The sequence below is a fragment of the Corvus kubaryi genome, unplaced genomic scaffold (assembly GCF_017639235.1).
Source record: "Corvus kubaryi isolate FWS band 111438036 unplaced genomic scaffold, C.kubaryi_AGA036_p1.0 37396, whole genome shotgun sequence".
Lineage (NCBI taxonomy): Eukaryota > Metazoa > Chordata > Aves > Passeriformes > Corvidae > Corvus > Corvus kubaryi.
In genome coordinates this window covers 2,472,446-2,486,448 of record NW_024581135.1, presented here as the reverse complement: position 1 = coordinate 2,486,448, position 14,003 = coordinate 2,472,446, and positions in this window count along the sequence as shown.

Sequence of the window (14,003 nt, the reverse complement as noted above, 5' to 3'; positions counted from 1 at the left end):
AATGTTGGCTGCTACTGCACAATGAGCTACTCAAGTTGTCCAGGAAGCTCTTCCTCTCCTCCCGTCAAGAAGAATGCCTCACTCTGCTGTTATAAACTTGAAATAGTCACAGTACAATGCTTGAAACCAAAATCTGACAATTTAGCATAAAGTTTTTGGACGCTTAATTGTGTATCTTAATAAAAAACCATACATCCCCTGATGAACTGAGGCAGATTCTGATTACTTGTCTTTGAGGGAACAGCCTGCTTTAGAAAATTATTTGGAGTACTCTACCATTGTACCTGTCATACACTTTTAATTAAAAATGTATTGATGCATGACTAAACTGTGCACAGTGAAAAACAGACCTATTTTAGCTCAATTGCGATAATGTCCACATAACCCAATGAAGAAGCCCATACAATTATAACAGGAAGACAGCCCTGGCACGGTTATACTTTTGCAGGTCAGATGTATATTCCATGGAACCAATCATCACAAATCAATGCTGCCTCAATCAGCACAAATGAATTTACTAATCTACTCTAAATACCTGCAATGAAGTCATTGCAGTAATCTATTGTAAATTAAATACGTGGCGAAATGAAATCAGAATAATGATTAACATTACTTTATGGAGTATTTCTTGACAAAGGCTGCTAACTAAGGCAATCTACACCCAATATTTGAACACAGGAACTGCATGGAACCAGAAATAAATTGGTTACAGCCAGAAGGCTGAAATCAATACACTGCAGACCAAAAACTGCCTCTTGAGGCCGCTGCTAAAGGAATATTTAGTTTTAACGGATGAGGTAAATGTGTTTGGAAGAGAAAGAGTTGGAATTCAGAATAAAAAAGTTATAGCATAGCAAAGACAACGCCCCTATTGCAGTGTCCCAAAGTTTATCCCTAAATATCCAATTTGAATTCTTTTTTAGATTTTTCTAAGACATAAAAGATATTAAGGTAGACATAAGAGTATTTGTTTGCACACAGGGATGTGGAGCTGCTTGAGAAAGTGTTGATAAAAGTGTTTAATGAGGAAAGATTAATTATAACTATGAGGACTGACATCACGATTAGAGTTTTGAATATTTGATTGGTGGGCTTAGTTGCTTTCTCTACCAGAAGATTTTTGTTTGGAAACAAAGGTGTATGTTCAGGTAAATGGTTTGACTTGACAAAGGGTCTTTTCCAAACTTAACGATTCTACAATTCTATCTCAAATTCATGGAAATTTGCGCTCAGGACTCAGCACAGAAAACCTGAAGAAGAAAATAAATTTGAATTGCTCAGACACTGCAGAAACAGGAAGTCTAAAAGTAGTTAATTTTGCTAGAGTATTGTCAAGATAGATAATTCCTCTTTTGCAACTAAATATTTCATTTCTGCAATTGAGATTTTATTTATATTTCTCCCTCTTTTCTCTCCTTTTCCATGGCAGAATCTGCACTGACTTTGCACTTGCATCACCCACCACGACTCTTCCAGCGACAGACAAAAATAGTTAAAAAATGCAGACAGTTTCTTGAACACTGTGGGCTGAATTTCATCAAATAAGGCTCCTTGCATGTGAAAAAAAGAGAGAAAAAAAAGGTATTAAATGAATCAGTCTCTGCATCACTGTTTTCATTCTTTTCACGTTAAGTGCATAAAGATTTTTCCAGCAAAGGCACTGAAAATGCCAAGCCGTCGAAATCAAAACTTTACACGGGAATAAACCTGGAAAGTTTTCATACTCAGAGTCAAATTTTCGCCAAACTCACAGACGGACATATGGAGGACGTGGAGAAAGCAGCTCCTCCTCAGCACCCTGCCTGCCTGAGAAAAAGACAAGCAAGTGCCTAAATGCTGATATTCCCGTCCCTCCTGATGTTGCACCAACTTTCCTGAAGCTGGGAAAGTCCTCGTAGCTCCCCAGCATGGAATGAGACCCTTCTCCATTTCTCCTCACCTGCCTTGTGTGAAAAGACACTCAAAATTTAAAACGTAACTCAAATCCATCCTAAAGAGCAATTTTTAATGCCCTCCTCAGTTTTCTTATTAAAATATCATTTTGTTCCTCCAGTGCAGTTCATGAAGTTTTCGGGCTGTGAGGAAGAGACAACATTTAATTTTAGGTCTTTTAACTGAGGAGGAAAATATGGAAATGGTGTTTTAAACTAGAGAAATTTATATTGCACAAATTGCTAATAAAAATTGCCATTTAAGAAGCTCACATAAATGCAGCCTGAATTTGGTCGCAGGCTGAGGAGTTATAACAACTTGATAAAATGGTTCTCCAAAGGAATTCCACTCGGGTTTATTCTCCAGAGCAACCGGAGACGCAGCCCTGTGAGTAACATCACTCCTTGTTACAAGATCTCTGCTACAGTGAGGAACAACACGATGAATTTTAGATGTAAATCTGAATTTCATGACCTTTCAAGTCACATCCTTAAACCTCATTTGAGCAGCGTTTCCTCTTTATGAATATGCAGTTGAACTGAAGACCCAGAACCGACATCATTTTTTTTCCCCTCATTTTTAGGCCCTCTTCAGGTGTAAATTAAGCCTTTCCAGTGTCATCCTTATTTACTTTACGCTCTGCAAAGTTAGTGATCATTCCATTATATTTTTGGTGCATTACATGAAGATGTTTCTGCCTGATAGGTAACACTTGCACTCGAACAGAAGAGACAGAGCAATTGTCAAGCCATTGAAATACAAATGAACACTAAAAAAGATCCTTGAAACCACTGTACTCACTCAATTTTAAATATGTGCCATATTTTTAAATAAAAAAAAAAAACCCCAAGCTGCTTTTCTATAATAAGGAAATAGGAACATAAAAATGAAAGCACAGCTTAAATAAAGAAGGGCGAATAATCTTGCAAAGAAATACAGCATTTGTATATCTAAGTGTGTAAGCCAAAAAAATTAAAGTGTATTATAACGAAATTTAAAGATTTAAGATCACAGAACTCTTTTTTTTTAAGAAGTGTCACTTCTAATAAATTATTACTTTCAAGGAATTTTCCTAAAATAACTGCATAGTGTTATGTATAAACAAATCCCCCCAAATATATGTGGGTCATCCTGAAACTATAACACCAAAATTATTTAAAAATTGAGAAATTGATCTCAGGCTATATTCTTAAATATACCACGTAGTAAAACTAATAATAATTTTTAAAACATTCTGTTCTCCAGTGTACACCAAGCAGGATTCCAGGTTTCGAATCCTGAATATATCTGGCTTTGCAAAGAAGAGGGTGACAAAATAGGAATAATATCATATGTCACGTCTCAAAAGGCACAAACTGGGGGAGGATTCACACTTCTGCTCCTGATTCATTTGGGCACTTGGAAAATCTTACCTTTCTGAGAGGTAAAAAAAAAAGCAGCATTTTTAATGTGCCTTTCCAGCCTGCCTCTTCAATTACAAATCTCTCCTTAGTTAGGAAAACTCAGAACCAACTCCTTTATTTTGGAAGACTAACATATCCATTACACAGAGCATCTTCCTACTGAAAATAAATGTATGATCTGGAAAAGTAGGACCAAAGCGGGCCTTGAAGATTATAGGGTTGGGTTTTTTTCTCTATTTCTGAAAGTAACTTACTTTAAAGTCCCTGAAACGGGGTAACATCCATCACACTCTATTTCATTAGTCTTTAAGGCAGCCTTAAATAACTGGGCCTAAAAACAGATCTTGGTTGATACGGCAAATATCTAAAAAGGATAACTCTGAAAATATCCTCGGCTGGGTTCAGCTTGGATTTTGCCCAAATAAATGCAATCACCTCTCATTATGATTGAGGAGAGGAGGGAAGAAGAAGGGGGGGAAAAAAAGGAAAAAAAAAAAAAACCTCAGGAAAGCAAAGTGCAGCTCTCTTTAATCCATATAGACATGTCTACCCAAATCCCTTTGCTAATGTATATCTAATTCGGATAGGCTAACTCATCCTGGAATAATGAGAGCTCCTCTGAAAATGTGGTGCATTTTTAGTATTCTTCAAGTGTATTAATGTACTTCTATAGGGGCTTTAGCAGGGAAAAAATTAAAATATCTATGTGTGTATGTGTGTGTGTGTATATATAAGATATACATGCAGCTTTCTGAGCTAGGCAAGCTGATTTCTCTCTCAAAATTGTGCAGTTGTGAGGTTATTTAGGAGCAATAAGTAGCTGCTGGACAAAGCCACACAATAAACAATATTTACTAGTCAGGTAGAGCTCCACAAAGGGCATTTCATCTCTCCCCTGCCCCTCGAGCATCCTGAGTATCTTGCTAATGTTGACAGCTCTAGTGAGTGCTAAACTCTGCCTCTTTACAGCTGCAAACAGACCTACCGTATCTGTAAGGCAAGAAAAGTACTTGAAAATAAATATTTTTCTTTTAACATTCAACACAATCCTGCCTCATCCTGCCAGTTATGCGTGGCAATTGCAAATTCACCCTCAGCGGCAGAAATGCGGAGCGAAACGGGGAGAAGTGGAGCTTTTGTTCATTTTACAGCTGTAACACTCCTTCCACGTTTGCTGCAGCCTGTGCTGGGCTCCAGTCACATTCCCACTTCCCAGCTCTCCTGCTCCCTTCCAACCAACATTAACTTCCCATGGCAAAGCCCCACAGCCCCAAACCACGCTCTGCTAAACCCAGCGCTTCAGCTGCAGGAACCAGGCTCTGAAATAAGCACTGAGGTCGAGTTCTAAAAAGGGTAAAATTGAAATCGTCTCATTTCTGGGCTTTGCCATTTATTTGCACCAAGCTGAGGGGGTTTTAAAGTTTCCCAAGGAGGCTTTGAAGGGAGGGACCTTGTGCTGTTTTGGCCCCACAACAAAATGTCCAGCAGTAAGAGTTTTGTAGGCTCTTCACACGCAATTCCACTTGTCCCGCAGTTTATAGCAAAGCAAGACTGAGCTTCCAGCATGTCCTTCCCTCCTCTCCTGCGTCCTCCTGCTTGTTTCATCCTCTCACCTTCTCAGACATGCACCAGTCTCACCTCAGCAGAGGCTGTTCACTTTAAATACCCCCTGCTTTTTCTCTTATCACCTATCCTCCACTTTTTTCTAATCTTCTTCTTATAGCAGCACAGTACCATAAAGAACGCCTACAATTCATGTTTACTTGTGGCTCATCAGACATTTAAGATGGACTTAAATTAGCAACAGTGAGAGAGTGGCACTTTTCCTCTCCAATCACAAGGACACACAGTTTATAATTTCATTTTAGAATTCAGGTGGCACATTACCTGAGAATAATCAGACTTTGAAGGTCACAGAGCAGCTGATGCAATTTGCATCCATGATTAAGGAATGACTATCCCATAATCAGATACCCAGGTCAGAGGGTCTTCTTCATACCACCACCCTCATTTTTGTTCATTTTGATGTGGCATCATTTAGGTGATTTAATTCTGCAAAATACAAGGACATAAATAATGCCACTGAAAGGTAGAATAAAAGTTCCTTGTTGGAGGAGATAGGACAGATGACTGAAATGGAAGATTAAATTTACATGGGCTTTTCTAGATGGAACACATGTGGAAAATGTTGTGTTCAAACGATCCTGTTTAATAATTTCACATCGCTGTGACACAATAAAATTCTCAAGATGTTTGCTTCTCCCACAGTAAATATAACACCTCACTTCTTTACAAGAAAAGATGCTGCTTGCACTACAACCCCAACTGCATTGGAAGGGCTCGTAGTTATGTAGGCTATAGAAGAAGATTTTATGAGATCCTATAAAATGATGGAGAAAAAAGTTCCACATTCAGAGATGTTTGGAAAACAGCATTAAAGAACGGAAGGATCCTCTCTCTGCAGTCACTTGAGCAAACCAAATCATGGATTTGCAATAAAATTATGGCCATTCATTATTACCATAATTATAAGTGCAGTTGCAATGGCAGATATTAGTGATGCATCATGGATTGAAGGGTGCTGGGCGCTTCCTTTTGCAGCCCCACACAAGCAGCAGGGATGGATGGAGCTTTCCTCCACCCCTGGTACCGTGCCAAGTATATAAAATTGTGCATCAGCTCATGTCTGCGTGCAATCAGGACATAATAAATCTTACTATTAAGTTAATGTCTTCCCACAAAACTAGATTTTGGGAACAAAAAAGACAAATGGACACTTTAAAAAACTCCTCGTATAAAGAGGCTTGAACACTAAGAGGCAATGGCCTTAAAATTGAGCAGTGTAAGTAAATATTATCTGCTTGACCTTTTTAACCAACAAATATCTTTCCTAATTTAAGAATGTGCCCGCACATTCCCCTTCCCAAGCTGAGCTCTCCACAAAACACCAGGTTTAAAGGTAGTTTAGTTTTTAATGGCTCAGTAACGATCTGCAACCCCATGAAAACAGGGGTTTATGATGGCCTTCAGCTACAGAAACCTGAATGGCGCCGCTACGATTTTATTTGGTTGGAAAATAAAACAAAAAACTTGCTCAAGTGATGTAAGAGAGCTTCCCATCACATTTCCCTCCCTGCTTCACACAACTGCACATGTATTGGTTTTTTTATATGCCAATGAGTTTGGTGGTGATAAAATGCTGCCAAAAGCCAGTTTTGATGAATGGTAATAAAGTCAAATGCCTCATATTACAATGAGCTTTTTTTTAAAGGAGAAACCGAAAAATTCATCATAATTTGTACTATTTGACCCAGTGAGTATGACCAAAAAACCATAACATAAAAAAAACCAAACCAACAATTCCAGCTAGTTATCCTTTTTACTTTATCTCACAGAGCTCTTACCACAAAATAAAGAATAACACATTGATGCTTGTTAAGCCATGAAACATGAATGGGAAATAAAAAATTGAATTATTTCGCTTCCAATCCTCCCCCCCTCCTTCCAAATGAAAGCACTCTGGTAAAAACTCTCATTTGCATGATGGAAGTTTTCTAAGGGCTTGAGTAAAACAGAGCAACCCCCAACAGAGAAGCCTCAGCATTCTGAGTGGAGCTGCTGTTGTTCGGGAATGGGAAGAAAGAGGATTTCTTACACGTTCAGGCTATCAGATTTGCACTGGAGGTTTGGAAATAGGAGTCAATTCCAAGGTAGTGACACATCCTTACTCCATCTCTCCCTGCTGTGATGCTCTGGCTGCCACTTTTAAACCATCATTTTAGAGCTCAAACCTATTTTTAACAAAAAACTATAGAAAGTCTCTCTTTACTCAGAGAAATTTCACCACCCCGTTTTTCTTACAAATGACTCGACCTCAGTTCTTCTAAGTGATTTTCAAACCAGGATTTTGTGTTATTTCTATGCAATATCTTCCTCACCTTGCCTCTGAAATTGTGTCTTGATGAGCTGCTCTGAAGATATTTGGCTTACACACACCTGTTTCTGAAGTTTTATTTACCTCAGGGAAAAAAAGTAATAACATGAAATTGTCCATAAATTGACCCAACATTTTTTCCAGACTCCCCATGGCTAGAGCAGCAACACATGTGGCCAATCCAGTTTCTCAGTACATCAGAAAGGTTTCACCATTAAGATATTTAAGGAACATTAATCAATAACGTGGTATCAGTTTTAATACCTTATTGACTGGCTATATACTAAATATGGATGAGTGTAAATTCAAGCAGAGATTCTGTTTCAAAGTGCCCATGATGACCTGCACAAGCACAGCCCAGGAGTGATTTAGAGAGGGAGAAAAGCATCTGGTAAATAAGAAATGCTTGATGTGGGATTGTGTGAAGACTAAAAGCCATCAAAAACATGGATTATTGCAATATAAGGTGTTTTCCTTCCACCTCCTGGGGTTCCCTGGTTATTCACTGACACAGCAACGCAGAGGGCATGTTTTTACCTTTCTGTTATCTATTTGTATCCATTTCCACTGCATCCCTTTGACTTGGGCTGTTTTCTCTCTCGTATGGCAGAAGAACCTGTGCAGAGGTCATTAAGCAGCAAATGTGTTAAATAGCCTTTAGCACACTTTCAGCATCATCTTCTAATTGCTTTTCTCTCCATAGGTAGATACAAACCACTTTTCTTAAGAGAGAGAGAGAGAGAGAAACCTTCTCCTGTTTCTTTAATGACTTTTATTGATGGTTTTGTTTTCCTCCTACTTTGGGCCCAGACTTCCCTATCTATGCTGGCATTTTAAAGCAGTAATTTATGTCATAGGTTGAATCACATAATAATGGCATTTTATGGTTTATCATACTCAGCTTTCTGGGTGTGTACCTCGGAGGCAAAAGAAGCAAATTTTTATTAACACATGTTTATACATAATTGACCATTTGGGAAGTAGGAAGGAGAAATGGCTGTGATTTACATAGTTTAAGAAATGTCTTAGAGCACCTCACCCAGTCTGGAGCTCCCACTGTGACAGATGAGCAAATGCCCATGGGAGATGACAGCATGGTATTTATGGTATTTCCTTCTGAGACAATTAAGTAACATATGCCAAGACCATAGGGATTATCTCTGAGCTACACAGTACGTAACTCGAGCTGAAGAGAAATATAATATTTTATAAATTTGACAAACCATAGGAAAGGGAAGAAAAAAATGATTCACCCACTTTAATAATGCAGTAACTTTTCCCTGACTTAATCAGACGTTTCTTGATTATTTTTTTGTGGGTGATAAAATGGTGACAAGCTGCATGCCACACGCTACCTAGGAGCTGTTGTGCAGGCCAGGGAAAAGCTCAGACTCACACACAAAATCCACTCTGCTATCCCAGGATTAAAGGATTTGACAGCCCACTCGGTCTAGAACAACTCTGATTTTACACCTATGGTAAAGAATAAAGCAAACTTTAAAATCCATACATTTTCCTCATTAATGGCATTTAATACCACTCCTAAAATTATTATTTTGTGCTTGGAAAAGCTCATGGTCCTGGACCTTCACAGATATTCACTGTATGCAGCCATTTATTCTTTTGCAAAGCAGATGCAAAATAAGATGTAATATTCAAAACTATAATAACTTTAATGATTCTCTATTATTTTATACCAGCAAAGTATAACAATTTATTTATGAACGTTTATTTATTTATATCCTCAGCTATTCCTCAATTCCATGCACTGTGCCACCATTCTGCATCCATTGCACCAGCAGGATATAGATTACAATATCATAGTTCCTACATCTATTAGCAACAGTGCAACCTCTCCAAGAACTCATTTTTTGGGTTCTTATTTCAATTGTTTTATAGACTTTTTAGAAGAACGGCTTTTTCTTGCACTGGAGTGAAAAGAATTTCTTTGCAGGACCACGCTACACTAATTTGCTTTACAAGGAGTAGAAAACAACATTTGCTCCACATATTCAAACTGGAATCAGATATTGGGTGAATGACTAGAAGTGAAATCAGATCCATGTCACAGCATTTAAGATGCCACCTGAACCACTTCAGAAAATCTCACAACTGAATCCAAAATTTCTCATGCTTAGATAAGAGAATGGAACAAGAATCAAGAGACTTCTGACCTATCAAAAGATCAGGTTTCCTAAAATGTCTTCACAAATACCAAAAATGATGAAGAATATTGCTTTATAGGTGCAAATTATGACAGTTTCATATCATTTCTAATGAGCTTAAATTTTTAAGTCCGGATTGTTTCAAAAGCTGCAGCAGTCACCATTTATTCAACTGTTCTTCTGCAGCCCCTCATGTAACAGGATACCGGCTCATGGCTCTAAAACAATAACATTCCTTTTCCCAAATTTGTAATCAAGTTTTCTGCATCATGTGTTCAAAGAAACATGGAAGAAAACTCACCAACAGAGGGGTCTTATGATTCCACGCCAATTTTTTGTTCCAGTTCACAACCCTGTGCCAAATTCTGAACTTGCTATCTATTTTATATTTAGCCCAGCAGATTTTCATTAACATGGGAATACATATGGTGGTTTTTACTTCAGAAATTACCTAATGGAGAGCGAGGAGAGAAAAAGCAAAACAAACAACATAACATATAAATCTCAGCAGATACACTGATTTATTCCTCCAATAACTGTAAAACTCGGGTCAAAAGTATGATAAAGATATTAATTATAAAATAGCCAAGATGCCAAAGCTACTTTTTCTTTCAGCAGTCCTGAGTCGAAGGCTTAAGTTCCCCTACTACAGATATCACATGATAAGAAAATAATGCTGTAGAGAGGACATTACTGAAAGTTATGGATGGACCAGTTGGGCAACTAATAGGTCTTTAATGGCTTTCCAAAGTAGCCCATAATCTCTGGTAATACCATCTCTAGAGGGCCTGCATGATGTATTATGTAATAATTGTGGTGCTTCTAAATATAGTTTGTGTTACACTGATTGCAGCACTGTTCCATCTATTTTGTGAGATTATAATGGAATTCCTGGAGTTTGTTCCATCAACACTGGGCACTTTTACAGTTGTCAGTGTTTCTGATTAGGGCATTCACTTTATTTCAAAATGTGTGGAGTGGCCATGATTTGGGGAGAAGGGAAATATTGACTTGGAAAGGAAAGTCGGGTCATTTTTTTGTTACTGCTCTTCATGAGCTGATTTGGACACTTGAAATGGTGACAAGAAACCAAAGGACACTGGAAGGAGCTGCAGGTGCAACCATGAGTTTATCTTTCATTCCTGTTCAGCTGTCCCAGTGCACCACTGGAACTGAAGTTACACATGCTCACCTCTCTTGTTATCCTTACCAACATGACTGATTTTTAAGGAAACTAAATGTTCTCAGCACAAAGGAAAAATCAAAGCCAGTAGTGAATTCCTCTTTGATTCACACAGCAGCTTAATCAATCTGATTTCACCCTTTGCTCCAAATTTCTCTTACCCAGGAAAGCCTTTTCCAGGAAGCTGCAGGAGCACAGGAAAGGATTCAGCACACACCAACACTTGGTAGCAGCATCCAGCCTCTGTCAGAATCATCCTAGGGCAGGAATAATCCTCCCAGCCATACCTTCTGCTCCCTCCTCTTTCCCCACACCAACAGATGCTGGAGCCTCCTAGACACACACTTCTCACTCAAGCACCAAATATACAAAGAAACAGAAATTTGGATCAACCCCAGCCTGGCTGTTCCACCCCACAGGACTGATGTGCAACAGGCAGAGTGAAGAAAATCTTGAACAATCCCTTATTTTGGTGGTTAACACCGCTGTAAATAAATACTTTCAGCTAGAATTATGACAGTCTGTTCATCTCTTTTTTATACAATTGTGTTATTATTGTTTAGCTACATCACTATTGTATTTTATACAATATAAAATATGAAAAATATATACTTAATATAGAAAATTCATGTTATTGAGTAGGTTCAGTGGGTTTTTCTGTTCCCCCTGCCCCAGGAACTCCTTTTTTAACGTTTTGGGAACTGCCAGCATCTACTTGGTGCAAACTGACGAGTCACTGCAGCTGGATCTGAAATTGCAAATCCACCATGAAGGGGTAAATACATGAGCTCAGGTGGATGCTGCAGGCAGAAATATCTGTTGGAGGTATTTGAACATCCAACAAAAGGAGGTTCAGACACCAGGACATCTTGTCATGCCTCTTCTTGCATGCCTTTAGAAGGTGGGGTCTCTGGGATTAGTCCCAAGAGCCACACCACGATAACACACACGAGAGGTCCAATTCTCCACTCAACTCCCAGATATTTTCATCATGAGCTGTGATGATGTCAAAATACAGCACAGGATTTTCTGCTTAAGGTTTTGATTTTTTTTTTTCCTTTTCCAAGAACAGGAAATATGGATTGAGTACAACTGGAAAAAAAAAAAATCACACATTGCTATTACAGGAGGGAGCTCAGGATGAGTGCAATTACATCAATATTATTGTAATTAATGATTACATCATGCTGTAGAAAAGGAGCACAGAAAAGGTTGGTATTAACATGCAAGACACGGCAGAGTGATATCAATACTCATTTTACTGTTCAGGTTTTTTTTTAAAAAGCTAATAGCTGTCAAAAATACCCATTATAGGCTAGTCTATAATTTGTAGAAGTCAAGTAATACATTTTTTCTGAAGGTATAATGGATGCTCCATGGAGCAATTATTTTAGAAAGACAACTTCATCTCAGCTGTCTCATGCCAGCAGAACTATTTAAGAGCCAGAAATGCATAATTCAACATGGAAGAGCTGTCAGATTTGAGAATACCTTTAAATTATAAAAACTTAGCACCACTAGTCAGTTATAATTATAATGGAAATGTAGTTTTCTGTCGTTTTATCATAGCAAACATCTCTTAAGAAGCAATTTCATGTGTTAAAATATTTTGGCAACGTGACTTTTGATTCTAAAGGGATACAGATTATCCAGTTTTGTACCTGAATATTTTCCTCACAAATTGAATGTAACAGCTCACATCGTACAAGATGGTAAAGCAAGAGTATTATTAAAATCCCATTGGAAATTGTTACTATGAAACAATGAGCAGCATAACTCACTAGGACAGGTCAAGTTATGCACAAAAAATATTATTTTATTACAAAATATGACAAGACAGTTTTTCAGCAGACAGTCAATTATTTTATACAGCGCACAGCCAAAACACAGAAGACAATTCTTCTTTTGACTTTGGCTTCTTTTAGCAACTAGAAAACCAAATTATGAATCATTAAAGTAGTCACTTGGATGGGTTTAGGATCAACAAAGCATATTAAAAGTGCTCTCGGAAAATTAAGGTAATATTTAAATCCCTTTCAATTTCGTTTTTTGTCCGGGGTACTGCAATGCCAGTTCTTTTCCCTTTAGGCACGACTAGAAAAATTCTCTTGGCTTCACTCAGAAGAAAAGCCTATTGAGTTATTATAAGCTTATATCAGATACCCAATAAATGTTTTTTGGCATTTCCCTCCACGAGCTGAACCCAACCACCAAAGGGTCGTTCCAGGTTGTTACCAGGGCTCAAGTTCATTTTCCTTTCTCACTTTGTTTGCTGAAACCCACAGCAGGTCCCAGTCGTCTCCACTACAGAAGAAAGATAAAGCCCTTGTACTAAAATCTCTTTTTTAGCTTTTGAAGTGAATTCTCAAGAATTTCACAAACTGCACTTAGTTTGCTTCAAAATTCAGAAAATCACTAAGGATTTTTTTAAATGTTCACAAATAGCTCATTCTTCAACCTGTTCCTTAATTTCATGGAACTGTCTTTTCAAAAATGTTCACCCAAACCTTCATGTGGCCGTTTTTCAGACTAATTAGCTTTTTGTGATGATGCTGTTGCTAATGGCCACCCCACTTCCCAGACTTCTCCTGACCTTACTGCTCAGCCCACACATGCAGTGAGCAGAGAAGCATTTTTCCCCTCATGGGTTGTGGTCAGTTGGTTTTATTTCTATGTATTTCCTGAATAATACTGTGTCTACTCAAGCCCATGTTTCATTTTAAACAATTCAATCATCCAAGGTGCTCACGGCAAATTCTTTGTGATGGGAAAACCTTGAGTTTTATCATTAAATATAACAATTTAATGTTAGTTCTTGGAATTTAATTTCAGTTCTTGGAATCATTCTGGCAGTAAAATTACTTCATGACAAGAAAGGAGGGCAGGAATGATGTCCCTCCTTTTCTATTTACACCTCCTTTCCTCCCACAGCAGAAGACAAGATTACACCCAAAAGATGGAAAGTTTTCTTATCATTCTGTCCCTGAAGGGAGAGCCAGCACATTAACAAAGTGCTGAGAAACAGATCAACTTCAGAAAATATCAATTTCTTGTTTCTATGGCCGCAACATGATGTAGTATTGCATAACATAATACAAATTAAGGAATTAAATTGGTTTCATTTCATCTGATTTTCTGGCAGACTTTAATGTGTTAAGTATTTACTAAAGAGGCAATTGGGATGCATGCAGCATTCAGAATTATAATTTATTAACACATACTCAGTAGTGGCACACATTATCTTCCACAGTCTCACCTGTAAATTTCTGGGTTAAATCAGGTTCTGTCCCAACAGCACATTCAGTCTCAAGATACACAGTGGTGTTTCCAACCAGCAGATTTCCAGCACTCTGCAACATTTACCTTTATTCTGCATCTTTTTCATG